Source organism: Pristis pectinata, chromosome 22 (assembly GCF_009764475.1).
Source record: "Pristis pectinata isolate sPriPec2 chromosome 22, sPriPec2.1.pri, whole genome shotgun sequence".
NCBI lineage: Eukaryota > Metazoa > Chordata > Chondrichthyes > Rhinopristiformes > Pristidae > Pristis > Pristis pectinata.
In genome coordinates, this window is record NC_067426.1 from 1,531,582 (window position 1) to 1,540,030 (window position 8,449).

Below are 8,449 nucleotides of genomic sequence, written 5' to 3' on the forward strand. Positions count from 1 at the left end.
CTGAAACATTCTGGGATCATTGGTGAATTATGGAATCCCACTCAATAATGTGAACACACCGATACCAGGGCCACCTGATAAAGCAGACACACATCAGGCCGTACACTCCTTGGTTAGGTATTAGAGTGGACACGATTCCTTTAGACACCAGTTTTAGATTTACTGGTGCACGATCTGCAGTCTGTTAAAGTCAGGCCAGTCTCTGGGATAAGCTTCACACCTCCTGCTGCAGAGCCACAGGTATTGAGAAATAACCCAGTCTGGAGTGAAAGTTAAGCTTGAAACTGATCTCAGCCAGGACAAGTGCTGAGATGTTGTGGTTGGACTCAACGGACTAGCATCTGCAAGAAAGGATATCACCCAGATGTTCATAGCCAGCTACATCACTGTTTCCCCACTCCTGGGACATGCACTGAGGAACATTCAGTTTCTACAACAACTCCCTTTTGTTTGTAGAATTGTTTGTAGACAAGGTGTACAGGAGTGAGATAGATCGGCTGGTTGAGTGGTGTCGCAACAACAACCTCGCACTCAATGTCGGCAAGACCAAGGAATTGATTGTGGACTTCAGGAGGGGGAAGTCAGGAGAACTCACACCAGTCCTCATTGAGGGGTCAGCTGTGGAGAGGGTGAGCAGCTTCAAGTTCCTGGACATCAGCATCTCAGAAGATCTGCCTGGGCTCAACACATTGATGCAACCATGAAGGAGGCACACCAGTGGCTTTACTTTATTAGGAGTTTAAGTAGATTCAGTGTGTCACCAAAGACTCTTACAAATTTCTGTAAATGTGTGGTGGAGAGCATTCTGACTGGTTGCATCACCGCCTGGTATGGAGGCTCCAATGCACAGAATCACAAGAGGCTACAGAGAGTTGTAGACTCAGCCAGTTCCATCACAACCCTTCCCACCATCGAGGACATCTTCAAGAAAGTGGTATCCATCATTAAGGACCCTCACCATCCGGGACATGCCCTCTTCTCGTTACTACCATCGGGGAGGAGGTACAGGAGCCTGAAGACCCACACTCAACGTTTCAGGAACAGCTTCTTCCCCTCTGCCATCAGATTTCTGAACGGTCCGTGAACCATAAACACCACCTCATTGTTCCTTTTATTTGCACTATTTATTTATGGGACTGACCCAACCGATCCTGTTCCCTTCACCGTCAGGTCCCACCACCGGAAGGTGCAGGGGATGTTTTTCAGAGGGAATTGTGTCAACTCCAGAAAAACACGCAGACGCTGCTCCTCTGCAGTTGATGGGGGTGGATGTAGAGGAGGAAGTCAAGAGGTGAAGAGCCAGCAACCTCACTCTGTGCCTCGGTATCCTCCAAGATCATCTTCCGATCCAGAGTCTGCTCCATGTACTCACATTACTTCTCCCATGCCAAGGAAGAGGACAGTTCAGTTACATCCTGTCAGCTAGACAGGTTGAATATCCACAAATCCTTCAATGTCAGTCTGTGTGACAGAAAAGATACAGGCAGTGCAGCCTCCCAGAACTTCCTATCCTCTTACACGGAGGTCTCAGACTACAGTGAGCAGGAGGGTCTGGACCAGCCACTGAGCCTGGAGGAGCTCAGGAGGGTCTGGACCAGCCACTGAGCCTGGAGGAGCTCAGGAGGGTCTGGACCAGCCACTGAGCCTGGAGGAGCTCAGGAGGGGTTGGACCAGCCACTGAGCCTGGAGGAGCCCAGGAGGGTCTGGACCAGCCACTGAGCCTGGAGGAACTGACAGGTTTCATCCTTTTTTTAAGAAGAATAAAACTCCCAGAAGTTACAGCTTACCAGATGAGTTGCTCTTGGCTTGGTGGGACTGGATGGGCCCGGACCTGCTGGAAGTATTTCAGAATCTACAAGGAACAGCATCATCACCTTCATGAGCAAATAGAAGGGGAAGAGGAGGACTTCAGAAACTGGTGACCAGTCTCACTGTTGAACCTTGATTACAAGATCCTTTCCAAGGTCATTGCCAATCAGATCAACTCTATTCTGCCCTGGGACAGGTGTTCCACCAGGACCAGATCTGCACCATATCTGGCTGCAAAATCTCTGGCAGCCTTGAGATTACTGTGGTGCAGATGAGACGATCGTCCACCTTCTTGTGGACTGTGAGTTTGCCAAGAAGGTCCAGAAAGGGACAGATTGTGAAGGGCTGCAGAACTCTGCTAGTTACTGGCTCCAAATCTGAAAGTTATTCCTTTATTCCCACTTTCTGTTTTCTGTCTGTTAATCAGTCCTCAATTCAAGCCAGTTTACTTCTCCCAAAACCATAACTTGAAATTTCTTTAATCTTCTTTCATGTGTTATCTTATCGAAGGACTTCTGAAAGTCCGAATACACCATATCAGCTGGTTTCCCTTTATCTATTCTGCCAGTTACAATTTCAGAAAACTCTAGCACATTTGTCAAATGTAATATCTCTTTCATTTGTCAAGTATGAATCGCACCCTCCCCGAAACTCCCAGGGCTCCAGTTCCCACTCTCCCCTGAAACTCCCAGGGCCCAGTTCCCATTCCCCTGAAACTCCCGGGGCCCCAGTTCCCACTATCACCTGAAACTCCCCAGGGCCCCAGTTCCCACTCTCACCTGAAGCTCACTGGGCTCCTGGTTCCGGCACACCCTTTAAACTTACTGGATTCAAGTTATTTAAATACTGTGTAACATCTTTTTAAAAATGAAATAAACTTGTGTTTCAGTGTTAATATGAACAACATCCAATTTGTGAGGGGCAGGTTGTGCCTCATGAGCCTAATTGAGTTTCTCAAGGAGGTGACAAAACAAGTAGATGAAGGTAGAGCGGCAGATGTGGTGTGTATGGATTTTAGTAAGGTGTCTGACAAGGTTCCCCATGGTAGGCTCATCCAGAAATTCATGAGGCATGGGATCCATGGAAATTTGGCTGCGTGGATTTGCAATTGGCAGTGGATGGTAGTAGATGGGGCATATTCTGCCTGGAGGTCGGTGACCAGTGGTGTTCCACAGGGATCTGTTCTGGGACCACTGCTCTTTGTGATTTTTATAAATGACTTGGATGAGGAAGTGGAGGGGTGGGTTAGTAAGTTTGCAGATGACACGAAAATTGGGGGTGTTGTGGATAGTGTAGAAGGTTGTCATAGGTTACAACGGGATATAGACAAGATGCAGAGTTGGGCGGAGAAGTGGCAGATGGAGTTCAATCTGTAAAACTGTGAAGTGATGCACTTTGGAAGATTGAATTTGAAGGTGGAGTACAAAGTTCATGGCAGGATTGGTATTGGTATCGGCATTGGTTTATTATTCTCAGCAGTGCAGAGGAACAGTCCATAGATCCCTCAAAGTTGCTACACAAGTTGATAGCGTGGTCAAGAAGGCGTGTGGTGCACTGGCCTTAATTAGTTGGGGGATTGAGTTCAAGAGCTGTGAGGTAATGTTGCAGCTCTATAAAACTTTGGTTAGACCACACTTAGAATATTGTGTTCAATTCTGGTCACCCATTATAGGAAGGATGTGGAAGCTTTAAAGAAGGTGCAGAGGAGATTTACCAGGATGCTGCCTGGATTTGAGAACATGTTTTATGAGGAAAGGCTGAGTGAGCTGGGGCTTTTCTCTTTGTAGTGACGCAGGATGAGGTGCAACTTGATAGAGGTGTATAAGATTATGAGGGGCATAGATAGAGTGGACAGCCAGCACCTTTTCCCTAGGGTGGCAATGGCCAAAACCAGAGGACATACATTTAAGGTGAGTGGAGGAAAGTTTAGGGGAGATGTCAGAGGTAGAGAAACAAAGGACTGCAGATGCTGGAATCTAGATGAAAAACACACTGCTGGAGGAACTCAGCAGGCCAGGCAGCATCTGTGGAGAAAAGCAGGTGGTCAATGTTTCGGGTCAGGACCCTTCTTCAGGACTGAAGATAGGGAAAGGGGAAGCCAACATATAGGAGGGAAAAGCAGAGCAGTGATAGGTGGACAAAAGGGGGGAGGTGGGGTGGGCACAAGCTGGTGATAGGTAGTTGCAGGTAAGAGAGAGTGATGGGCAGGTGTGGGGGAGGAGGAGCGAGCAGATCCACTGGGGGATGGGTCACAAATATGGAGGCAGGTGTCATGGGGGAGGGGAGGAGAGGTAAAAAAGAAGAAATAGGCGAGGAGAAAAAGGAGTGAGAAGCTGGGAAAGGGAAGAAAAGAAGAGGCACGGTGGAGGGGGGTGGCGTGGGGAGGGGTTTGGTTTACTTAAAGTGGGAGAATTCAATGTTCGTGCCGTTAGGCTGCAAGGTTCCAAGATGGAAAATGAGGGGCTGTTCCTTCAGCTTGCATTTAGACTTCTCCGGGCAGTGGAGGAGGCCGAGGACTGACATATCAGTGATAGTGTGGGAGGGGGAGTTGAAGTGACTGGCAACGGGGAGATGCAGATCGCGGTTACGGACGGAGCGCAGGTGTTCTGCGAAACGGTCGCCTATTCTGCGTTTGGTCTCATCAGTGCAGAGGAGCCACACTTGGAGCACCGAATGAGTGGATGATATTAAGTGAGGTGCAGGTGAATCTCTGTCTCACCTGAAAGGACTGTTTGGGTCCCTGGATGGAGGTGATGGGGGTGGTGTAGGGGCAGGTGTTGCACCTATGGCGGGGGCAGTGGAAAGTCCCCGGGGTGGGAGTGGGATGGGTGGGGAGGGAGGAGTGGACTAGGGAGTCAGAGAGAGAGCAGTCCCTGCAAAAGGCAGAAAGGGGTGGGGAGGGGAAGTTTTGTGGGCATGCTATGTTGGCTTCGGAAGCGTGGCGACACTTGCGGGCTGCCCCCAGAACACTCTACACAAAAGATGCATCTCACTGTGTGTTTCAATGTACATGTGACTAATAAAGAAATCTTATCCAATCCTAGGCTTGGTGGTGGGGTCCCGTTGGAGATGGCGGAAGTGGCGGAGAATGATGTGTTGGATACGTAGGCCGGTGGGATGAAATGTGAGGACAAGGGGGACCCTATCCCCGTTGGGTCTGGGAGGGGTGGGGGTGAGCGCAAGAGGTGCAGGAAATGGCAGAGATGTGGGTGTGAGCTCTCTCGACCACAGTAGGGGGGAAGCCACGGTTAGTAAAGAAGTTGGACATCTTGCCCCGCTGAGCTCGTATCCTCATATCTGGACACTACCCTGTCCCCCCCCACCCCCAGTCCAATCCCTTCCCACCTACATTTGTGACACCTCACACACTCTCCAGCTCTTCTATAACTTTATGTTCTCTGGCACACACAACCTCATCTTCATCAGCTGGCTGTGTTCAGTGCTGTGTATCCGTACCATGCTGTACTGTTCTCCATCCTATGTTCTGGGTCCCCAAAGTCTGCTGATCCAGAACCTACGTCCCAAGTGTGCTTGGTTACCAGAAGTTAACTGCACTTCTTTAATAAAAGATCCCAGCATTTTCCTTGTGACTGATGTCAGGCTAAACTGCTCTACAATCCCGTTTACTTACTCACTAACTAAGGTGAGTGATAACTAAACACTCATGCCCATTAATTTAACATGGAAAGAGTGCAGAAAAGCTGTATGTGGATGTTGCCAGGACTTGAGGACTGAGTGCAGGAGAGAGATCGAGCAGGCTAAGATTTCACTCACTGGAGCGTAGAAGAATGAGAGCTGATCTTATGGAGGTGTATAAAGTCATGAGGGGTATTGATAGGGTGAACGCACTCATTCTTTTTCCCAGGGTTGGGGAATCAAGGACTAGAGGGCATGGGTTTAAGATGAGAGGGGGAGTTTTAATAGGCACCTGAGGGGCAACTGCCAGAGGGAGTGCGTGAGGCAGGTACATTAACAATATTTAAAAGGCACTTGGACAAGTCCATGGACAGGAAAGGTTTAGAGGGATATGGGCCAAACTAGCTTAGATGGACATCTTGGTCAGCATGGACTGGTTGGGCCAAAGGGCCTGTTTCTGTGCTCTATGACTGTGAATCTATGGTACTGTGTAAGGGTCCAATCAGGTGACCTCAAAAACTGGGAAACTGGCAAAAAAATGTTTAAAATATCAACTGAAATACATGTCAAACTTTGCGCAGTTGCTGGCTGTGGCCGTCTGCAGAGGGTGGAGCTGCTGAATCAGTGGCACTGGAAAGCAGGGAAATGACTCATCCAACAAGGTGCTGGAGCAACTCAGCAGGTCAGGCAGCATCGATGGGGTCCCCAGTCAGTCGTGGTGAAGGGTCTTGACCCAAAACATCGACTGTCCATTTCCCTCCACAGACACTGCTTGACTCGCTGAGTTCCTCCAGCATCTAATTTGTTGCTCCAGGTTCCAGTCTCGTGTATCTCCTGATCCGAATGGAGGCAGTCGGCATGACAGCCATGGAGTGGCTGTGGGAAAGGCTGCCACAGAGGTGGGGGGCATATGTAACTTCAATGTGCCTCATCACCCACCCTCCCATCCTGTGATCACCTTCACGGAGCAAGTCCTGGGCACCAGAGAGGACACTGCGAGGCATGGATCTGTTGGACTGCCAGAGTCACAGCATGTACCTCTGCTGAGCATTATGTAGAAAGGCTGCAGTATACAATTCTGGTGGGAAAGTTCTGAGGGATATAACTGAGACATGCAGGTGGAGAGACCAGTTCAGCGATGGAGCAGTAGGGACCCTTTAAGTCATGTCTCCCCGTCAATCTGCTGTGCAGTTTTATCTTGGTTTTACATGAGTTGTAAATGCAGGTCCAGGGTTTTACCTTTCCCAGCCAGTTTCTCACTGTAGCAGTGGGATTGACTGACGTGCTTGGTGATGGTGTGATTGGATGTATGCCCAACGCTGGGCTAATATGTCACACTAGGGTGAATTGCACACTGAAGTCCCCAGGCCAATTTCCTGATGGTCACCCACCAACACAGAACTGGTTGTGAGTTCAAACTAACAGGCTCAGGCCGCTTCAATGTGTAAATTCTACATAAAGGTTGTGCTAGTGGGTCCCAGTTCTGGACTGAAGTACGTTTCAGTTTTGTTGAACTGAAAGTTTGTAAATTTCAATGAAGTACAGAGTTTGTGTATCCACAGGAACAGTGCATACTCACACTCCCTCCCTCCCTGTCTCACACACACACTGAACGGGTGGGGAATCTGCTTTTGTAAAACCTATTGTTACTTCTGACAGGAGAGGAGGTGATCACATCTCCCACTGACTATGGACACTGACCACAGGCAATGACCACAAACATTGACCAGCCATTGTCTAAATGTGTCCTTCCCTATCATGTTATTGCTGACTCAGCCAGGTAACCATCTCTAACCCTGTAGAGCTGCAGTGACACACACAAATGTTCACAGACAGTAAGGGATGTAAAGGATCCCATGAAGATAACATCAGCATGATGGCTCCTGGCTGTTACCCAGCGAGAGTAAAATAAGAAACAATGTTTGACCTACATAGAGGTTTGACACTATATGTTAATCCAATGTTGCTGCTGGTAACGCTTTGCATGATCTGTAATGTTATCCCACACTTCAAAAGCATGTCACTGGCTGGAAGCAGATATGCCGTTCCTCTCAGTGTAACAAAATAAACCACACCCGGGTATCAAGGACCGGTTGGCAAAGCAGGCACCCCTCTGGGTCCATACCCACCTCATCGAGAGGGAGGAGTTTCACCAGGACAGAACCAAGCCAAGCCTGTAACCTGCACCTGGTCCCATTATAAAGCTTACATCAACTTATGGTTGTTTCATTGTGGTACTTGTGGTACGTAGGGCAATGTACTTTATCACTAAATACAGGGTACAAGACCTTGCTGCTATCTCCAGGGTGATATAATTCATTCCTTGGCAGAACGGCACAACCACCTGCACTGTGAGAAGGCTGAGGGGGGTCTCAGTGAAACCTACTGAATACTGAAAGGCCTGGATAGAGTGAACGTGGACAGGATGTTTCCATCAGTAGGAGAGTCCAGGATCCGAGGGCACAGTCTCAGAATAAAGGGACGTGCCTTTAGAACTGAGATGAGAAGGAATTTCTTCAGCCAGGGGGCAGTGAATCTGTGGAATTCATTGACACAGAGGGCTGTGGAGGCCAAGTCATTGGGTGTATTTAAGGCAGAGACTGATGGGTTCTTGATTGGTGAGGGGATTAAGGGTTAAAGGGAGAAGGTGGGAGAATGGGGTTGAAATAAAATCAGCCCTGATTAAATGGCAGAGAGGACTCAATGGACTGAATGGCCTAATTCTGCTTCTATTTCTTATCTTATGGTCTCATGCAGTGGCTAAGCTCACTCTTCATTACAATTTGGTGCTGGGAGTTTCCCATCCCTCCTTTCCCAATCACACTGCCCAATGGCACACCCTATTCTGGGCAGTCATTGCTCAGCAGATCTTAAAGAAAAGAAGGACTTGCATTTCCATAGTGCCTTTCCCATCCTGCCTAGTGTATCCCAAACCTCTTTTGCAGCCAATGAAGTACTTCTGGAGTGTAGCCGCCGTTGTCATGTAGGAAACAGGTAGCCACCG